The 22,339-nt window shown below is 38.0% G+C and overlaps 1 pseudogene; it reads left to right on the forward strand.

The window, feature by feature from the left end:
- The window catches only part of LOC128576892 (60S ribosomal protein L22-like 1), a 70,295-nt pseudogene extending 48,862 nt beyond the window's left edge, over positions 1 to 21,433 (forward strand).
- Positions 21,434 to 22,339: the final 906 nt, after the last annotated feature.

Raw genomic sequence — 22,339 nt, forward strand, 5'->3', positions numbered from 1 at the left:
CTTTACGAAGAAGAATATGTTCCAGCTCCATCCATGTAAACATGAAAGAAGTAAAGTCTCCATCTTTCTTTAAGGCAGCATAATATTCCATGGTGTACATATACCACAATTTATTAATCCATTCGTGGATCCATGGGCACCTGGGCTTCTTCCATGACTTAGAAATATGAATTGGGCTGCAATAAACATTCTGGTACAAATCTGTTTGTTATGATGTGATTTTTCGTCTTCTGGATATATGCCCAGTAGAGGAATTATAGGATTGAATGGCACATCTATTTTTAGATCTCTAAGTGTTCTCCATATCTCTTTCCAAAAGGAATGTATTAATTTGCATTCCCACCAGCATTGCAAAAGTGTTACCTTTTCTCCACATCCATGCCAACATCTCTGGTCTTGGGATTTTGTGATATAGGCTAGTCTCACTGGAGTTAGATGGTATCGCAAAGTAGTTTTGATTTGCATTTCTCTGATGATTAAAGATGATGAGCATTTTTTCATATGTCTGAAGACCTTGCGCCTGTCTTCTTCAGAGAAGTTTCTCTTCAAATCCCTTGCCCAGCCTGTGATAGGATCCCTTGTTCTATTCTTGCTAATGCTTTGAGTTCTCTGTGTATTCTGGTTATTAAACCTTTGTCGGAGACATAACCTGCAAATATCTTCTCCCATTCTGAGGGCTGTTTGCTTGCTTTACTTACTGTGTTCTTGGCTGTGCAGAAGCTTTTTAGTTTGATCAAGTCCCAGTAGTGTATTTTTGAAGCTGCTTCAAATGCCCGGGGGGTCCTCATAAAAAACTAGCCCATTCCAATTTCTTGAAGGGTTTTCCCTGCACTCTCCTCTAGTATTTTTATAGTTTCGTGTCTTAATTTTAAATCTTTGATCCAGTGAGAGTCTATCTTAGTTAATGGTGAAAGGTGTTGGTCCACTTTCAGTCTTTTACAGGTTGCCAGCCAGTTCACCCAGCACCATTTGTTAAATAGGGTACATTTTCCCCACTGAATGTTTTTAATTGGCTTGTCAAAGATTAAATAATGGTAAGTAGCTGGATTCATCTCTTGATTCTCTATTCTATTCCACACATCTACCTCTCTGTTTTTGTGCCAATACCATGCTGCTTTGATCACTATTGATTTGTAGTATAGTCTGAGGTCTGGTAGCGTAATTCCTCCTGCTTTGTTTTTATTTCTGATTAATGTCTTGGCTATTTGACTTTTTTTCTGATTCCACATAAAACGAAGTATTGTTTTTTCCAGATCTTTAAAGTATGACAGTGGAGCTTTAATAGGGATTGCATTGAAATTATATATTGCTTTGGGTAGTATAGACATTTTAACTATGTTGATTCTTCCCAGCCATGAGCATGGTATGTTTTTCCATTTGTTAATATTTTCAGCTATTTATTTTCTTAGAGTTTCATAGTTCTCTTTATAGAGATTTTTCACGTCCTTTGTTAGATAAATTGCCAAATATTTCATCTACTTTGGCACTACTGTGAATGGGATAGAGTCCTTAACTGTTTTTTCAACTTGATTGTTGTTGGTATATATAAAGGCTACCGATTTATGAATGTTGATTTTGTAACCTGAGACGCTGCTGTATTCCTTGATCACTTCTAGGAGTTTTGTATTAGAGTACCTAGTGTTTTCCAGATATACTATCATATCATTCCCGAAGAGTGAAAGTTTGATCTCTTCTGACCCTATATGGATACCCTTGATTGCCTGTTCTTCCCTAATTGTAGTGGCTAAAACTTCCATTACAAGGTTAAAAAGCAATGGAGACAATGGGCAGCCTTCTCTGGTTCCTGATGTGAGTGGAAATGATTCCAATTTAACTCCATTCAATATGATATTGGCTGTGGGTTTGCTGTAGATGGTCTCTATCAGTTTAAGAAATGTCCCTTCTACACCGATTATCTGAAGTGTTCTGATCATGAAGGGATGCTGGATATTATCAAAATTTTTTTCTGCATCGATTGAGAGAATCATATGGTCTTTGTTTTTTAATTTGTTTATGTGCTGGATTACATTTATAGATTTACGTATATTGAACCAGCCTTGAGATCCTGGGATAAAACCGACTTGGTCATGACGTATAATTTATGTGATATGTTGCTGGTTCTTTTGTTAAGATCTTTTTGAATATTTTTGCATCTATATTCATTAGTGATATTGGTCTATAATTTTCTTTTCTTGTTGGGTCTTTCCCTGGTTTATGGATCAGGGTGATGTTTGCTTCATAGAACGTGTTGGGTAGTCTTCCTTCTTTTTCTACCTTTTGGAACAGGTTCAGTAATATAGATACTAATTCCTCTTTAAAGGTTTGGTAGAATTCAGACGTGAAACCATCTGGTCCCGGGCTTCTCTTTTTAGGGAGGTTTTGTATGGTTGATTCTATTTCCGAACTTGATATGGGCCTGTTCAACATTTCCACTTGATTCTGGCTAAGTCTTGGAAGGTGACGTGCTTCCAAGTATTGGTCAATTTCCTTCAGATTTTCATATTTCTGAGAATAAATTTTCTTGTAATATTCATTAAGGATATTTTGGATTTCTAATGAGTCTGTTGTTATTTCGTCTTTGTTGTTTCTGATTGATGAGATTAGAGATTTTACTCTTTTTTTCCTGATTAGGTTGGCCAGAGGTTTATCTATTTTATTGACCTTTTCAAAAAACCAACTTTTTGATTTATTGATCTGTTGTATTATTCTTTTGTTTTCAATTTCATTTAATTCTGCTCTAATTTTGGTTATTTCTTTTCTTCTACTGGTTTTGGGGTTGGAATGTTCTTCCTTTTCCAGTTGCTTGACATGTCCCATTAAGTTGTTAACTTCCTCTCTTTCCGTTCTCTTGAGGAAGGCTTGCAGTGCTATAAATTTCCCTCTTAGAACTGCCTTTGCGGTGTCCCAGAGGTTCTGATAGTTTGTGTCTTCATTGTCGTTTTGTTCCAAAAAATTGGCGATTTCTTTCTTAATCTCATCTCTGACCCATCTATCATTCAGCATAAGGTTATTTAACTTCCATGTTTTTGTATGAGTATGCAGATTCCTGTTGTTGCTCAGCTCAAGGTTTATTCCATGGTGGTTCAAGAAGATGCATGGAATAATTTCTATTCCTTTAAATTTACTGAGGTTAGACGTGTGACCTAAGATGTGATCGATTTTGGAGTAAGTTCCATGGGCTGATAAGAAGTATGTGTATTCAGTTTTTGTTGGGATGAAATCTTCTGTAGATGTCTGCTAAATCCAAATGTTGGATGGTTAGGTTTAAATCTAAGATTTCTTTGCTCAGCTTCTTGTAGGAGGATCGATCCAACACTGCCAAAGGAGTCTTCAAATCTCCGACGATTATGGAGCTGGAGGAAATCAAGTTGCTCATGTCTGCTAGAGTTTCTCTTATAAATTGAGGTGCATTCTGGTTGGGTGCATAGATATTAATAATTGAGATCTCATCATAGTGAGTCTTACCCTTAACAAATATGAAGTGAGCATTCTTGTCCTTCCTTACTTTTGTTGGTTTAAAGCCTATTGTATCTGCAAATAAAATTGCAACACCTGCCTTTTTCTGATTACCATTTGCCTGAAATATGGACGACCATCCTTTCACCCTGAGTCTGTATTTGTCTTTTAGGTTAAGATGTGACTCTTATATGCAACAGATATCTGGCCTGAGTTTTTGTATCCAGTCAGCTAACCTATGCCTCTTTAGAGGACAGTTTAAGCCGTTCACATTAATGGAGAATATTGATAAGTCTGGTGAAGTTTTGGGTATCGAGTTTTTCAAAAGTCCAGTGGCCATTTTTAATCCTTTCTCCAGTGTGGAAATTGGAGTTTGATCCAAAGTTTCTGAGTGAGTTTACTTTTGTGGTATAGGATTGGGTTGGTCATTATGGAGGATAGGTTTGAGAATATCCCGAAGAGCTGGTTTGGTTATGGCAAATTTCTTCGACATATGAATGTCATTAAAGTATTTAATTTCTCCATCATAAATGAAACTCAGTTTAACTGGATACAAGATCCGGGGTTGAAAGTTATTTTGCTTTAGGAAATTAAAAGTCAGTGACCACCCTCTTCTGGCTTGAAAAGTTCCAGCAGAGAAATCTGCAGTCATTCTAATATTCTTCCCTTTGAAGGTAATTTTTTTCTTTCTCCTGGCAGCTTTGTGGATTTTCCCCTTCATATTAACTTTAGTGAAGTTAATTATGATATGCCTTGGGGATGTCTTATTACAGTTGAGTCGTGCCAGGCTTCCTAAGCTGTCCGCTATCTGAATTTCAGAATCTCTAGGCATGTCTGGAAAATTCTCTTTCATAATTTCATGCAGAAGGGCCTCTGTGCCCAGCGAAACCACTTCATCTGTTTCTGGAACTCCCATGATTCGGATATTCTCCTTCTTCAAATTATCCCAGAGCTCTCTGAGTGAGTGATACGTTTTTGCTCTCCATTTCTCTTCTTCCTTGAGAGTTTGGGAGTGTTCAAAGGCTTTATCTTCCATGTCAGAAATCCTTTCTTCTGCTTGCTCCATTCTGTTACTGAGGAATTTTACTGTATTTTTCATATCTTTGAGGGCTGCAAATTCATGCTTCAGTGTGTCTAAGTCTTTGGTGGTTTTGTCTTTAAATTCATTAAATTCTTGAGACAACTTTTGAACTTCTCCTTGAATTCCTAATTCCATTTTGTTAATCTTGTCTGCAATCCAAATTCTGAATTTGATTTCTGACATCTCAGCCAGTTGTTTATGAATGGGATCTTCAATTGCATCTGCCATATCTTTCCTTGGGGCAAGTTGATCTATTCTGGTTATTCATGTTACCAGAGTTTTTCCGCTGATTCCACCCCATGGTTGTTTTACTCCCTCTGATTTTTTCCCCTGGGGCTCTGTCGAGGGCCCATACAGTGTTGTGGCCTGAGAAACTGGGGCCCTGTCTGGTGTGGTGGGGCTAAATGGTTCTGCCTTGTTTTCCGCTGGTTTCTGTTCCACCCTAGTGAAACAGATAATTTGGATTGAAGTCTCAGCTATGGAGAAATATCAGCAATTAAGTCACCCCGCCCCCCACTGGCAAACAATTGGAAAAGAAAAATCAAACCTTCCTACCACCGTCCACCTAGGGCAGCACCTGATTTGTCCTCAGGTGATTGGTTCAGTTCAGAAATGTCCAAATGAATTGTCTCAGTCTGCACCTGTCTCAGGTGAAAGAGTTTAAGAGGTCTCTGGGAACTGGATCTCAGGGGTCTGGTGACTACTCTGGTGTGGCTTGCTCCAGTGCTGTGTGGAGTCAGGAGAAGCCACCCAGCATATAAATCAGTCTTGGAAGGTTGATGCCTCCTTCCCCACCTTGCACCACTTCACACCCAGTCACCGATAGCCCTGTAGTTGGCTGACCCAGTTGCCTGTAGTGAATCGGTACTCCAGGAGTTTGTACCTGCCTGAATCACAAGGAAGTCTCCCAGGCTGCTGCGCTCTGCCTCTCTCCAGCAGGAGGAGGTGAGGCCTGACAACCTCGGGCGCTAGATGAAGGTTGAGGGGTTTTCACTCAGGTCCAGTCTCACCCCTGATTAATGTTACTGACAGAACAGAACAGAACAACTCTGCGTTTCCCCTTCAGAAGAGAAGCTGAACTGAGTTCCAAATCAGCTTGTCTTTGCTCTTGTATTGTCTATAGGCTGACGATCCCCTGAGGGCCAGGTGCGTCTTAGGTTTAGTAAAGCGGATTTCTGGGTCAGCTCTGCCCTGGGAGTTTCCCAGGTTTGCAAGTTTATGTTGCCTCAGGCAAACTCAGAGTCTCTGGTTGCCCAGGGAGACAGGGGGTGTGGCTTCAGAATATTCTGTAGTGAGCCGTATTGCTGGCAAAAGAGGGCTGCTGCCTTATGGCTCAGGCCACCGTTGCTCCGGTGTAGCTCCCCTCCGGCCAATCGTCCTCTCTCTGCTCCGTACCCCAGAGTCTGCACCGACAGGCTGCAGCCCAGCACTGTCTACCCCCCTCAAGCAATTGCCCAAGAGTCTGGACCCCTGGGGGACAGGCCTCCAGACCTTGGAGTGAGAGCAGAGGGGAGCGCGGGGAGCACTGGAAGCCTGGGGTTGCGGGCAGAGAACACACACAGCTTTACACAGTTTTATGCCTAGCCGTATTATCACCAAAAGACGGCCATCGCACTGTGCTTCAGGGAACTACTACTCTGGTGCAGTCCCCTCTCCACCGACCGACTGGGACTGGCCTCCAGACCCCAGTGTGAGCGAAGGAGAGTGCTGGGAGCTCAGAATTCCAGGTAGAGACCATATACAGTTTATACAGTTTTATGCCTGGCAGGAGGACACCGTGGCACCCCAGTAGGGGAGGTAGGTCCAGTTTTTAGAGGGTCTCTCCCGTGGAGTGTAGTGGGAGGACCTTTGAACTCTTCCTGGTTGTTTGTGGGGCACTCTGAGCCGTTCTCATGGGGGAGGAGACTCCTGTCCGCTTGGTGATGGATTTTGTACCTTTTGTTTGTATCCTTGTGGTCGCAGCTCGCCTCAGCGCGGTTGACATGCGTTCTACAACCTTCTCTCTTAGTGCAGCTCAAATCCACCAGGTTACTTGCTGAATTTTTTTTCCTTTAACTCTCCTTCTGAATGGGAGCCTCTGTGGAAAGCTGGCTTCAGTCAGCCATCTTGTCTCCTCCCCCATTGGATACTTTTAAAAAACTTTATGATAATTTACAAAGAAGAACGTGTTTCAACTTTATCCAGGTAAGTACAAAAGAAATAAAGTCTCCATCTTTCTTATGGCTGAATAGTACTCCATGTTATACATATGCTGCAGTTTGTTAATATATTCATGTGTTGATAAGCACTTCAGTTGATTCCATGTCTTGGCAATTATGTATTGAACTGCAATAAACATTTTAGTGCAAATGTCCTTGTGGTAAAATGCATTATTTTTCTTCTGGGTAGATACCTAGTAATGGGATTACAGGATCAAATGGAAGGTTGACTTTTAGTTCTTTGGTAATTCTCCTTATTTCTTTCTATAGATGTTGTATTAGTTTGCAATCCCACCAATGGTGTGTAAGTGTTCCTTCTCCTTATATCCATGCCAGCATATGCAGATTTGGGATTTGGTGAAATGGGATATTGTTCCTGGGGTTAGGTGATTTCTCAGAGTAGTTTTGATTTACATTTCTCTGATGATTAGGGATGATGAGCATTTTTTTTCATATGTTTGTTGCCTGCCATCTTCAGAGAAATTTCTGTTCAAGTCTCTTGCCCACTTATAAATTGGTTTGTTTGTACTTTTTTGACTGACAATTTTGAGTTCTTTCAGCTCTTTTTTAGATTTATAACATGGAAATATGCTCACCCATTCTAAAGTCTGTCTGTTTGCTTTAGTTGTTGTATCCTTAGCTGTGTAGAAGCTTTATGGCTTGATCATGTCCCCCCCTTGTGTTTTGATGTTACTGCAATTGACAAGAGGGTCTTTTTCATGAAATATTTTCCCAGATTATATTCTCAACAGACTGCCTCAAACTCTCTTGTTTTTATTGTTTCATGTTTTTAATTGAAATCTTCTATGAAGCAAGAGTCAATTTTTGTCAGTGATGACTGATGTGGGTTCAATGTCAGTCTTCTACATGTGGCTAACCAGTTCTCCTAGCTCCATTTATTAAATAGGGATTCTATTCCAGAGTGTATGCTTTTGTTTGGTTTGTCAAAGATTAGATGGTGACACAGGTTTGAGTTTATCTCTAAGTTCTCTATCTGTTCCATAGATCTATGTCTCTATTGTTATGCCAGTCCCATGCTGTTTTGATCATTATAGACTTGGAGTATAACTTAAAGTTTGGTAACATGATGTCTCCAGATTTGTTTTTATTTCTTGAAGTTGTATTGGCTATTTAGGGCTTTTTCTGGTTTCAAATAAAACAAAGTAATATTTTTTCAAGTTCTTCAAAGAATTATGATGGTGCTTTGATGAGTATTGCATTAAATCTGTAGATAGTTTTGTGTGTAGTATGGACATTTTAGCAATGTTGATTCTTCCCAGCCATCAGCATGGTATGTTCTTCCATTTGTTAATGCATTCTGCTATTTCTTTTCTCAGGGTTTTATAGTACTCTTTTTAGAGATCCTTCAAGTTCTTTGTTAGATATATTTCCAGGCATATCTCTCTCTGTCTCTCTCTCTCTTTCTCTCTGTCTGCTATAGTGAAGGATATTGTGTCCTTAATTTGATTGTTACTGTAACTTTTACTGGCATATATGAAGGCTATTGATTTGTGGATGTTTATTTTGTATCCTGAGACATTAATATATTTCTTGATCATATCTAAGAGATTTGTAGTTGAGTCCCTGTGGTTTCCCAGGTATAAGATTATGTCATTTGCAAAGAGCAAGAGTTTTACCTTCTCTGTCCTCATTTGAATACCCTTGACCTCCTTCTCTTCACTGATTACATTGGTTAGGATTTACAGCACTATGTTGAATAGCAGTGGCAATAGTGGGCTTCTTTGTCTGGTTCCACTTCTAAGTAGAAATGCTTTCAGTTTTACTCCATTCAATATGATATTGGCTATGGTTTTTTTGAGGATGACCTCTAGTAGTTTAATAAATGTCCCACCTATGCATATTTTCTTCAGTGGTATTGTCAGGAAAGGATGCTGGATATTGTCAAATGCTCTTTCTACATCACTTGAGAGAATCACATAGTCTTTGTTTTTTATGTTATTTATGTAGTGAATTACATTTATGGGTTTACATATGTTAAACCAAACTGGCATCCTGGGATAAAATTCATTTGATCAGGATGTATATTTTTTTAACATGTAACTGTATCCTGTTTGCTTGGATCATATTGAATACTTTTGCATTGATATCCATTAATGATATTGGCTCATATTTTCCCTCTCTTGTTGGATAATTTCCTGGTTTGGAGTCTGGGTAATATTTTCTTTATAGGACATATTGGAGAGGATTCCTTCCTCTCTATATTTTGAAATAGGTTATGCAATGTAGGTAGTAGATCCTCTTTAAAGGTTTGTGGAATTGTGGTGTGAAATCATCCAGTCCAGGGTTTTTCTTTTTTGGAAGATTTTGTATTGTTGATGCAATTTCAGTGCTTGATAAAGTTCTATTCCAAATTTTTAATTCTTTCTGGTTGGGCTTAATAAAGTGGTATGTTTCCAGGTATTGGTCAGTTTCCTCTACATTTTCAAATTACTCAGCTTAGAGGTTTTTATAGTAATCACTGAGGATCTTTTGTATTACTGTAGTATTTCCCCTTTTGTATTACTGTTGTTATTTCCCCTTTTCTTTCTTTTTTTTATTAAGTCATATACACATAGATCATGTAAACAATAATGCTTTTATGGGGTACAATGTGCTTATTTTATATAAAATTTGGAATGCTTACATCAAACTAGTTAATATAGATTTCACCACATTTAATAATTATTGTGTTAAGACATTTATACTCTATACTTAATAGATTTGACATGTACCCTTGCAATATGCACCATAGGTATGGTCCCTTCATTCACCCTCCCTCCATCAAACCTCCCCCCTTCCCTCCTGATCTCCTCCTCTTCCATCCTTCATCCTGGACTATAGTTGTGATTTACTTTTCATATGAAAGTGTGAGTCATTATAAATTGGTATCATAATATTACTGAGTACAGTGGGTACTTTACTTTCATTCTTAAGATACTTTATTAACAATATGTTCCAGCTGCATCCATGTGAACATAAAAAAGGTAAAGTTGCCATCTGTCTTAAGGCTGCATAGTATTCCAAGGTATGCATATACCACAATTTATTAATCCATTCATGGGTCGATGGGCACTTGGGCTTCTTCCATGACTTGGCAATTATAAATTGAGCTGCAATGAACAATCTGGTGCAAATAGCTTTGTTGTAAAGTGATTTTTGGTATTTTTTAATTTTTTTATTAAATTATAGCTGTGTACAATAATGCAATCATGAGGTACAATGTGCTGGTTTTATATACAGTTTGAAATATTTTCATCGAACTGGTTAACATAGCCTTCATGGCATTTTCTTAATTATTGTGTTCAAACCCTTATACTCTACACTTAGTAAATTTCACCTGTACCCTTCCAAGATGCACCATATGTGTGGACCCCCTGATCACCATCCCTCCACACTTCCTCCCCTCTATCCTCCCCTCCCTTGCACCCTTCCCCAAATTCTTGTGCTGAGACTGGGTTAAAGATTTCATATGAAATCTATAAATTAGTTTCATATTAGGGCTGAGTACATTGGATACTTTTTCTTCCATTCTTGGGATACCTTGCTAAAGAAGAATATTTTCCAGCTCCATCCATGTAAACATGAAAGAGGTAAAGTCTCCATCTTAACCTGCCAAGGCTGCACCTGTGGCAGAGGCATTTCCCACTGGTTGTGGCCACACCTCTGACCTATAATGGCACCCTTGAGCCATCACACCACCCCCGACTGTGATGGCATCACCCCTGACCTTGGAGGTGGCTCTACAGACCTTCAGAATTGGAATCCCAACCCAAATCATCACACTACCCTGGGCATTAAATTTGGGAGAGATACCTCCCCAATTCTATGGACAACTGGAGGGAGCCAGACCTTGCCCCGCAGGGGTTCAAGAAAAGGAGTATGGCCAGGGCAGAGATGTGACCTCTGAGAGAGAGAATCATGTGGTAACCCCAAGCTTAGAACAGTCACATGTGGAACACTCTCCAGCTACCATTGAGCACCTGAAGTAGTCAGGCTTCAGTTCCCCCTGCCGCCTGGTGGCAGAGTGCAGCAGCCTGGCCAAGGAGGCATTGACTCCCCTTTGAATATGAAAGGCCCAAATCCCTGGCACATTTGCTTATTGGAGGGAACTGGACCACAGCCCCACGGGGTTACCAGTGACTGGGTGTGATGGAGGTGCAAGGTGGGTAAGGAGGCACCAGCACCCCAGGACTAACCCTTTTGCTTGATGGACCTTTCTATCTCCACACAGCACCAGAGAGACTCAAACTTGTGCTGCCAGAGGACCCCTGCTATCTTATTGCTGGAGACCTTTTGATCTCTTGCACTTGATCTGCATTTGTCCTGAATGGGATAAATGATTTGAAACTCTTGACCTTGGATGATCACCTGGGGACTCTATAGTGTTGTGCCCTGAGTTATAATGGGAGAGTATGATTCTCCTCTTCTAGTTGTTGCCCATGGAGGGTGGAGTGTATTTCTCCACAGCTGAGATTTCAGCCCAAAGCCACTGATTCACTAGGATTGGATAAAGACTAGCTAACTGCAAGAAAGAGCCACCTCACCCCATCACACCAAGCAGGTCCCCATAGTTTCAGGCTGCAGTTCTGAATGGGATCTTTGTAAAGCTATAGGGGAAAAGCTGCAGTCATCAGTCCCAGCTCTTTGGTAATGGGCTAGTTAATTGCAACTCCAGGAGCTCTCAATATGATTTCACCTCATGAGCTTCTCTAGCCAAACTGTGAAAAATAATCATGGGGTAGAATCAGTGGAAAATCTCTGGCAACATGACTAATCAGAGTAGATCAACTCACCCAAGGAATGACAAAGGAGACACAACAGAAGATCCCATTCATAAACAAATGGCTGAGATGTCAGAAATCGAGTTCAGAATTTGGATGGCAAATAAGATTAATAGAATGGAAGTAAAGGTGGAATTAGAAATTTAAAGGGTAGTTCAAAAGTTGTCTCAAGAATTCAATGAATTCAAAGACAAAATCTCCAAATATTTTGACACATTAAGGCAAGAACTTGCATCCCTCAAAGATATGAGAAATACAGTAGAATCCCTTAGTAACAGAATGGAGCAGGCAGAAGAAAGGCTCTCTGACATTGAAGAGAAAGCTTTTGAACTCTCACAAACACTCAAAGAGGCAGATAAGTGGAGAGCAAAAATGCATCACTCCCTGAGAGTGTTGTGGGACCACTCCAAAAGAGCAAACATTTGCCTTATAGGAATTCCTGAAGGAGAAGAAGATGATCCTAAAGGCACAGATACTCTACACCAAGGTATAATAGAGGAGAAATTCCCAAGCATAGCAAGAGATACTGAAATTCAGAAAGCAGACAGTTTCAGAACCCCAGCCAGACTCAATCCAAATAAACCATCTCCTAGTAACACTGTAATTAACTTTTCCAAAGGTAATAATATGGAGAAAATTCTATAAGCAGCCAGATGTAAGAAAATCATAACCTACAAGGGGAAGAATATTAGAATGACTGAAGATCTCTCAGCTGAAAATTTTCAAGCCAGAAGAGATGGTCATCAACCTTCAATTTCCTAAAACAAAACAACTTTCAACCCAGGATCCTGTACCCAGATAAACTGAATTTCATTTGTGATGGAGAAATCAAATATTTTACTGACATATACATGTTGAAGAAATTTTCCATAACTAAACCAGCTCTCCAGGATATTCTCAGACCCTTCCTTCTCAATGACCAGAAAAATGCTCTACCACCAAAGTAAGCTCACTCAGAAATTTTTGATGAAAACCTAGCTTCTGCAATGGTGACAGAATTAAAAACGTCCACTGGACTTTCAAAAAAATTGACACCTAAAACACTACCAGGATTATTAATTCTCCTTATTAATGTGAACTTAAATTGTCCTCTAAGGAGGCACAGGCTTGGCTGATTGAATACATAAATTCAGACCAGATATCTGCTGCATACGAGAATCTCATCTTACCTTAAAGTATAAAAATAGACTAAGTGTAAAGGGATGGCCATCTATAATTCAGGCAAACAGAAATCAGAAAAAAGTAGAGCTTCCAATTATATTCACAGGTACAATAGGCTTTAAAGTAACTTTAACTATCAAAAGTAATGATAGATAAGAATGGTCACTGCATATTTGTCAAAGGAATCACTCAATATGGAGACATTTCAATTATGAACATTTATGCACCCAAGCAGAATGTGCCTCAATTTATAAAGGAGACTCTAACAGACATGCATAATTTGAAATCTTCCTGGACCAATATAGTCAGAGATTCTAACACCCCTTTGGCAGTGTTGGATAGATCCTCCAGGAATAAAATTTGCAAAGAAATTTTAGACTTAAATCTGACCCTTGATCAAATGGACTTAGCAGACATCTACAAAATATTTCATCACAACAAAACCTAATAGACATTCTTCTCATTAGCCCATGGTACTTCCTCCAAAATTGATCACATCTTAGGTCACAAGTCTAAACTTAGGAAATGTAAAGGAATAGAAATTATTACTTGTATTTTTTCAGACCATATTGGAATAAACGTTGAACTTAATAACAACAGGAAACTTCATACTCCTACGAAGACATAGAAGCTAAATAATCTTATGCTAAATGATAGCTAAATCATAGACAAGATTAAGAAGGAAGTTACCAAATGTTGGGAACAAAATGATAATGAAGACATGAATTACCAAAACCTGTGGGATACTGCAAAAGCAGTCTTAGATGGAAATTTATAGCATTGCAAGCCTTCCTCAAGAGAATGAAAGAGAGGAATTCAACAACTTAATGGGCCATCTCAAGTAATGGTAAGAGGAAAAACATTCCAACCCCAAACCCAGCAGAAGAAAAGGAAATAACCAAAATTAAAGCAAAATTAATTGAAATTGAAAACAAAAGAGTCATTCAACAGACCAACGAATTAAAAATCGGTTTTTATTTTTTTTGAAAAGTTTAACAAAATTGATAAACCTTTGGCTAACCTAACAATAAACAGATAAGTAAAATCCCTAGTATCATCAATCAGAAATGAAAAAAGCGAAATAACAACAGACACCTCAAAAATTAAAAAAAATCCTTAATGAATACTATTAAAAAATCTATTCTCAGAAAAATGAAAATCCGAGTGAAATTGAGAAATATCTAAAAGCACACCACCTGCCTATACTCAGGAAGAATGAATTGGAAATGTTGCATAGACCTATATGAAGTACTGAAATAGCATCAACTATATGAAATCTCTCAAAAGAGAAAAGTCCATGACCAGAGGCTTCATAGCAGAATTATACCAAACCTTTAAAGAGGAACTAATAACTATATTACATAACTAGTTCATAACTATTACAAAAATAGAAAAACAAAGACTGCTTCCCACTCATTCTATGAAGCAACAAGGAAAGAAAATTATAGATCAATATCATTAAGGAATATAGATGCAAAAATATTCAATAACAAGCTAGCAAACAGAATCCAACAACACATTAAACAAATTATACACCATGACCAAGTGGGTTTTATCCCAGTGTTTCAAGGTTGGTTCAATATACGTAAATCTTTAAATATAATACATCACATAAACAACATAAAAAACAAAGACCCCGTGATTCTCTCAATTGATGCAGTAAAAGCTTTTGATAATATCCAGCACCCTTTCATGATAAGAACACTTAAGAAAATAGGTATAAAAGGGACACTTCTTAAACTGATAGAGGCCACCTACATCAAACCCACAGACAATATCATATTGAAAGGAGTAAAATTGAAAACATTTCCACTCAGATCAGGTACCAGGCAAGGATGGCCTTTATCTCCACTGCTTTTCAACATTGTAATGAAAGTCTTAGCCAATGCAATGAAGCAAAAGAAGGCAATCAAGGGTATCCAAATAGCATCAGTGGAGATGAATCTTTCGCTCTTCATGGTATGATCTTATACCTTGAAAATCCCTGGGGCTCACCCAGAAAACTCTTAGAATTGATCATGGAATACAGCAATGTCTCAGGATACAAAATTAATACTCACAAATCGGTAGTCTTTATATATACCAAAAACAGTCAAGCTGAAAATATAGTCAAGGACTCTATTCCTTTCACAGTTGTACCAAAGAGAAAATATCTGGTAATTAACCTAACAAAAGATAAAAGATCTCTATAAAGTGAACCATGAAACGCTGAGAAAATAAATAGCTGAAGATGTTAACAAATGGAAAAACATACCTTGCTCATGGCTGAGAATAATCAACATTGCTGAAATGTCCATACTACCCATTGCAATATACAAATTTAATGCAGTCCCTATTAAAGCACCTCTGTCATACTTTAAAGATTGGGGGGGGAAGTACTTTATTTTATATGGAATCAGGACAAAGGTCAAATAGCCAAGACATTACTCAGAAACAAAAGCAAATCAGGAAGAATCAAGCTACCAGTCTTCAGGTTATACTATAAACCTGTAGTGATCAAAACCACATGTTAATGGTACACAAATAGAGAGGTAGGTGGAAGGAACAGAAAAGAGAAACAAAACATGAACCAAGCTACTTATTGTCATTTGTTCTTTGATAAGCCTATCAAAAATATAAACTAGGGGAAAAGTCTGTATTTAACAAATGGTATTGGGTGAATTGGCTGGCGACCAGTAGAATACTGAAACTGAACCCACACCTTTCACCATTAACAAAAATTGACTCTCACTGGATAAAAGATTTAAACTTAAGACACGAAACTATGAAGATTCTTGGAAAGAGTTCAGGGGAAACACTTGAAGAAACTGGTCTAGGAGAATACATTGTTAGGAGCATCCCCTGGGCAATTGAAGGAACACCAAATGTACATTATTGGGATCTGAACAAACTTAAAAGCTTCTGTACAGCCAAGAACACAGTAAGTAAAGCAAGCAGACAACCCTCAGAATGGGAGAAGATATTTGCAGGTTATGTTTCTGACAAAGGTTTGATAACCAGAATCCACAGAGAACTCAAACTTATTAATAAGAAAAGAACAAGTGATCCCATTTCATTATGGGCAAGAGACTTGAACAGAAGTTTCTCTGAAGAAGACAGGCACATGGCCTACAGACACATGAAAAAATGCTCATCATCTTTAATTATCACAGAAATGCAAATCAAAACCACTTTGAGATATCATCTAGCTCCAGTAGGAATAGCCCACATCAAAAATCCCCGAACTAAAGATGTTGGCTGGAATGTGGAAAGAAGGGAACACTTCTGCACTGTTGGTAGGAATACAAACTAATACATTATTTCTGGAAAGAAGTTTGGATAACACTCGGGGATGTAAAAGTAGACCTGCCATTCGATCCTCCAATTCCTCTACTAGCTATATATCCAGAAAACAAAAAATCACCGTACAACAAAGACATTTGTGCGAGAATGTTTTTTGCAGCCCAATTCATAATTGCCAATTCATGGAAGCAGCCCAAGAGCCCATTGACCCTTCAATGAATTAACAAATTGTGGTATAAGTATGTCATGGAATATTATGCAGCCACAAAAAAGATGGAGACTTTAACTCTTTTATGTTTACATGGATGGAGCTGGATCATATTCTTCTTAGTAAAGTATCTCAAGAATGGAAAAAAATACCCAATTTACTCAATACTATTATGAAATGAATATATAATCACCCACACATTTATATAAAAGATAAAACACAATTATAGCCCAGAATGAAGGAGAGAAGAGAAAGGCGTGGAGAGGGGAGGGTGATGGATGCGTGGAGGGACAGTAATCAGTGAAAACTCACCTACTGTGCATATTTCAAGCGAACATGTCAAATATATTAATAGTAGAGTATAAATGTCTAAACACAACAATTAAATAAGTGAGGTGAATGATATGTTAGCCAATTTGATGTAAACATTCCAAATTGTATATAAAATCAGCACATTGTGCCCATAAATACAGTAGTGTACACAATTATTACCTAATAAAAAAAAGAAAGAAAGAAAAAGATAAATGAAAAAAAGTATGGGAGCCCTTACTCTAGTTGAACGTAGAAATTGAAGTTAGGGAAAAAAGCCAACCAGAGAATTAGCAAAACCCAAGACACATTGAAACAAACCAACAAACCGACCAAAAACAAACAAACAAAAATCTCAATTAGCCTTATGTAAGTAATCTCAGCAACCATAAGAGGAAGGAAAGAAAAGATTTAAAAAAAAATTAACAACGACCCCTACAACAGCAGTTCTCAACCTGTGGGTCACGACCCCTTTTAACCGTATTAAAGGTTTGTGGCATTAGGAAGGTTGAGAACCACTGTCCTACAAAAAAGAAAAAAGAAAGAAAAAAACAGCAAGTAAAAGCAAACAAAAGGCAACAACAAGTAATATATATATAAACATTTGCACACATATGCACCATAAGGATTGATTTTAGTAGGAATATATTTATGTTGCAGTATACTTTCTAGACACCACTTGGTGTTGTGAGTGTTTCTCAGGCTTGTACCTGTTTCCCTGCTTAGATTGTTCTTGGTGGTCACCCATTTACCTGCTTGGCACTCAAGTCCCTGCTGAACTGTGATTTCACAGATCTCAAAAAATCTTCACAGGTAGGTTTCACAAATTCCCCCTGCAATAGTTCCCATGGAGTGGGGGGATATCCTGAGCCTGTTCTGAGTATAGGACAACTCTCTGAAGGTGGAACTCAGACTGCAGCACTTAGCCCATAGAAAGAGGCCTACACACACAGCCATCTGGAGAATTTTATGAAAATGGCTGCCACCTCTCCAGAAACTTTCCCCACTTTGCCCACAGCCAAACCATGGCAGAGCTGCTTCAGATGGCACCCCACTCCAGCCACCAAATTCCACTTGGGAGTCCACACTATAAGAAATCTCCCCCAAAAGAAAAGTCAAACCTTTAAAGAGGAACTAGTACCTATATTATACAATCTTTTCCAAAGCATAGAAAAAGAAATAATACTTCCCAATACATTCTATGAAGCAATTATCCCCCTGATCCTGAAACCAGGAAAGGATTCAACAAAGAAAGAAAATTATAAACCAATATAATGCACGAATATTGATGCAAAAATATTCAATAAATTCTTAGCAAACAGAATTCAATAGCACAACAAAATAATTTTACACCATGATCAAGTTGGCATTATTCCAAGGTTACAGGGTTAGTTCAACATATGCAAATATATAAATATAATAAATCACATAAATAAAATAAAAAACAAAGACTATATGGTTCTCTCAATTGATGCAGAAAATGCTTTTGATAATATCCAGCATCCTTCCATGATCACAACACTTAATAAAATAGGCATAGAAGGGACATTTCTTAAACTTACAGAGGCCATCTACAGCAAATCCACAGCCAATATCATATTGAATGGAGTAAAATTGAAAACATTTCTACTCAGATCTGGAACTAGGCAAGGATACCCATTGTCTCTACTGCTATTCAACATAGTAATAGAAGGTTTAGCCATCACAATCAGGCAAGATAAGGTGGTCAAGTGTATCCAAATAGGGTTACAGGCAATCAAACTTTCACTCTTCACTGATATTATAATCCTATACCTGGAAAATCCCAGTGACACAACTACAATACTCTTAGAAGTGATCAAGGAGTATAGCAGCATCTTAGGATACAAAAGCAATACTTATAAATCAGTAGCTTTTATATATGCCAACAATAGTCAAGATGAAAACATAGTCAGGACTCTATTCCTTTTACAGAAGTGTGAAAGAAGATGAAATATCTGGGAATTTACCTAACAAACAACGTGAAAGAGCTCTATAAGGAGAATGATGAAACTCTGAGAACAGAAATAGCTGAAGATGTTAACAAATGAAAAATCATACCCTGATCATACCTGGGAAAAATCAACATTGTTAAAATGTCCATACTACCCAAAGCAATCTACAGATTTAATGCAATCCCTATTAAAGCTACATTTTCATACTTTAAAGTGCTTGAAAAAGTAGTACTTTGTTTTATGTGGAATCAGAAAATCTTGAATAGCCAAGATATTACTCAGAAATAAAAACAAATCAGGAGGTATCATGTTCCCAGATTTCAGGCTATGCTGTAAATTTATAGTGATCAAAACTTCATGTTTGTAGCAGACACCTGAAAAGAATACGTAGGAGACACCTGAAAAGAAATACCTTGGTAATAATGGAATGGGGACGGGATTGGTCTCACGATAAAGAGCATGAAAGTACATAAGACCATGAGATGAGAACACAAATGCTTGGCAGTCTCCACACTTGTGGTGTAAGGAGCCATGGGATCACTTCTATAAAGAGCCATGGGAGAAGCTAGTTGAGGTTCCAGCTAGGCTCTGGCTCTGGCTGTTCCTACTACAACTGACAGCTGCACCATTGAGGTGCTCTGGTGTCTCTGACCTGAGTGGGACAACAGGCTCTGCCTGTTGTGGAGCCTTACCAGACTGAGATGATGGGCTCCCTGGCATTTAGGGGAAGTGAGCAGGTAGCATGTACCTCGGTCCACATCTGACGGTTTCTAGGGCTGAGGCTGGCATCCTGGCATCCTGGCTCCCACAAATGGTACTGGCACAAAAACAGAGAGGTAGATTTAGAGAACCAAGTGATGGACTCAGCTACTTATAGTCATTTGATCTTTGATAAGTGTATCAAAAATTTTCAGTGGGGGAACGACTCCCTATTTAACAAATAGTGCTGGGTAAACTGGCTGGCAACCTTTGGAAGACTGAAATTAAACACCCCCCCACCTTTCACCATTAACAACAATTGATTCTCACTGGAAAAAATATTTAAACTCAAGACATGAAACTATAAAAATACAAGAAGAGAGTGCAGGGAAAACACTGAAAAAATTGTACTGAGAGAATATTTTATGAGGAGGACCTCCTCATAAAATATTCTGGGCAATTGAAACAACACCAAAAATACATTATGGTGATCTGATTAAACTAAAAAAATTTTGTACAGCCAAGAGCACAGTAAGCAAAGCAAACAGACAACCTTCATAATTGGAGAAGATTTTTGCATGTTATGTTTCTGACAAAGGTCTGATAACTAGAACTCACAGAGATCTCAAACTAATCAATAGGAAAAGAACAAATAACCTCATTTCTATGTGGGCAAGAGACTTGAATAGAAACTTCTCTGAAGAAGACAGGTTCATAGCCTATAAACATATGAGAAAATGCTCATCATCTTTAATCATCAGAGAAATGCAAATCAAAACCACTTTGAGATATCATCTAAGTCCAGTAAGATTAGCCCACATAACAAAATCCCAAAACTACAGATGTTGGCATGGATGTGGGGAGAAGAGAACAGTTGTACACTCCTGGTGGAAATGCAAGCTAATATTACCTTTTTGGAAAGAAATTAGGAGAATACTCAAGGAACTAAAGTAGACCTACTGTTTGATCCTGCAATTCCTCTACTAGGTATATACCCAGATGATCAAAAATTATTTTAAAACAAATTCATTTGCACCAGAATGTTTATTGGAGCCAAATTCATAATTGCCAATACATGGATACACCCCAAGTGCCCTTTGACCCATGAATGGATTAACAAATTGTGGTATATATACACCATGGAATATTATGCAGCCTTAAAAAGATGGTGACTTCATGTCTTTTATGTTTACCTGGATGGAGCTGGAAGATATGCTTATCAAATTATCTCAAGAATGGAAAAAAAATGTCCAATGTACTCAATACTACTATGAAATCAAAATATAAGTACCTACACATTCATACAAATGGTAAAACATAACTATAGTCCAGAAGGTAGAAGGGAAGAGAAGAGAGAGGGGGAGGGAGGTGGGAGGTGGAAGAAGGGAGGGTATTTGGCAATACCTCACCTAATGCGCATGATGCAATGGTACATTTCAAAATCTTTAAGAAAAGAATATAATTGTGATGGATGTGTTAATCAGTTCAATGTAAGCAGTTCACATTGTATATCAAATCAGTACACTGAACTCCATAAATGCATCAATGTACACAGTTATGATTTAATAAACAATAAACAATAAATTAAAAAAAGAAAGACATTCTTTAGTGGTAAAAATGCTATCAAACAGCATGGTATGCTACAGAAAAACATTTTGTGAAAAAGGCAATTGATGTGGCAGACATCATTCTCTTATTTTAAGAAGTTTCCATAGGTACCCCTACCTTCAGCAACCACAAACTTGACCAATCAGCAGCCACCAACATCAAGGAAAGCCCTCCACAAGGAAAAAGATCATGACTATATTAAGACTCAAACAATCACTAACATTTGTTAGCAACCACATATTTCAAAATTAAGCTATGGCTTTCTGATCATGTGGGCTGCTTTCAAGATGGCTCCTGTGAGTAGATGAGGTCTCTGTGGGAGTATTTTGTTGCAGACAGAAAGCCAAGAAGCCCAAAAGTCAGCTTGGAAGTTCAATTTGGACCTTACTCATACAGTAGAAGATGGAATTTTTTTTGGAAATTTTGAGTGGTTTCTACTGGAGAAAGTTAAAGTCAATGGAAAAACTGAAAATCTTTGGAATTAACACTTTAAAAACAAAATTACAGTGTTTCTGAGAAACATTTCTCTAAAAGGTACTTGCAATACATTAGCAAGAAATGCCTTAAGAAGAAAAATCTTTATGATTAGTTTTGAGTGGTTGCATTTGACAAGAAGACATGAACTTAGTTAATTCTAGATTAATTAAGATGAAGATAGATCAGAGTCTGAGGACTAGGTGAACTCTTTCCTTTTAGGGCTTTGCTTACTAATAAAACAAACGAAGCAAACATAAGAAAGAAACATTATAAAAATCGGCTTTACTGGGTGCCTGTGGCTCAAGCCGCTAAGGCGCCAGCCACATACACTTGAGCTGGTAGGTTCAAATCCAGCCCAGGCCCGCCAAACAACAGTGACAGCTACAACCAAAAAATAACCAGGAATTGTGGCTGGCACCTAAAGTCCCAGCTACTTGGGAGATGTAGGTAGGAGAATTGCTTGAGCCCAGGAGTTGGAGGTTGTTGTGAGCTGTGATACCATGGCACTCTACCAAGGCAACAGCTTGAGGTTCTGTCTCAAAAAAAAAAGGGGGGGCTTTAATTTTATTAGTGAATATAAAACATTGAACTATTTAAAAATATAATTATGTACATTTTTAAAAACATAACACTATGTGCACTCAATATACTACAGTATAGTGTATATATGTTATATAAACACTGGGAAACCAAAAAATGTATGCAACTTACTTTATTGTGAAATTTGTTTTGCCAGTTGTCTAGAACTGAACCTGCAATATCACTGTATGCCTATACTAAACACTATTTATCCTTTTGACCATATTCCTACAACTTCAATTTAAATAGCTTATATTTCAGCCAAACTAATTATTCTCTTATTCAATTACCTATACTTTCCTATGTTAGTGTTTTTCTTCATGTTGTTTCACTTTGTGTAGAGAAGTTCTTAGCTTAGAATCTGTTGGTCAATGGAGGAACTTTAAGAGCCCATGAATATACACAAGTTATGAGTCAAATTTTGTGAGCTTTGGAATGTTTGATTTTTTCTGAAGAAGGGGGTCTAGAACTTTCCTCAGATTTTCATCAGTCTTTGACTATAAAATACCACAAAAGAGAATAATTAA

Source organism: Nycticebus coucang, chromosome X (genome assembly GCF_027406575.1).
Source record: "Nycticebus coucang isolate mNycCou1 chromosome X, mNycCou1.pri, whole genome shotgun sequence".
In the NCBI taxonomy this organism is placed as follows: domain Eukaryota; kingdom Metazoa; phylum Chordata; class Mammalia; order Primates; family Lorisidae; genus Nycticebus; species Nycticebus coucang.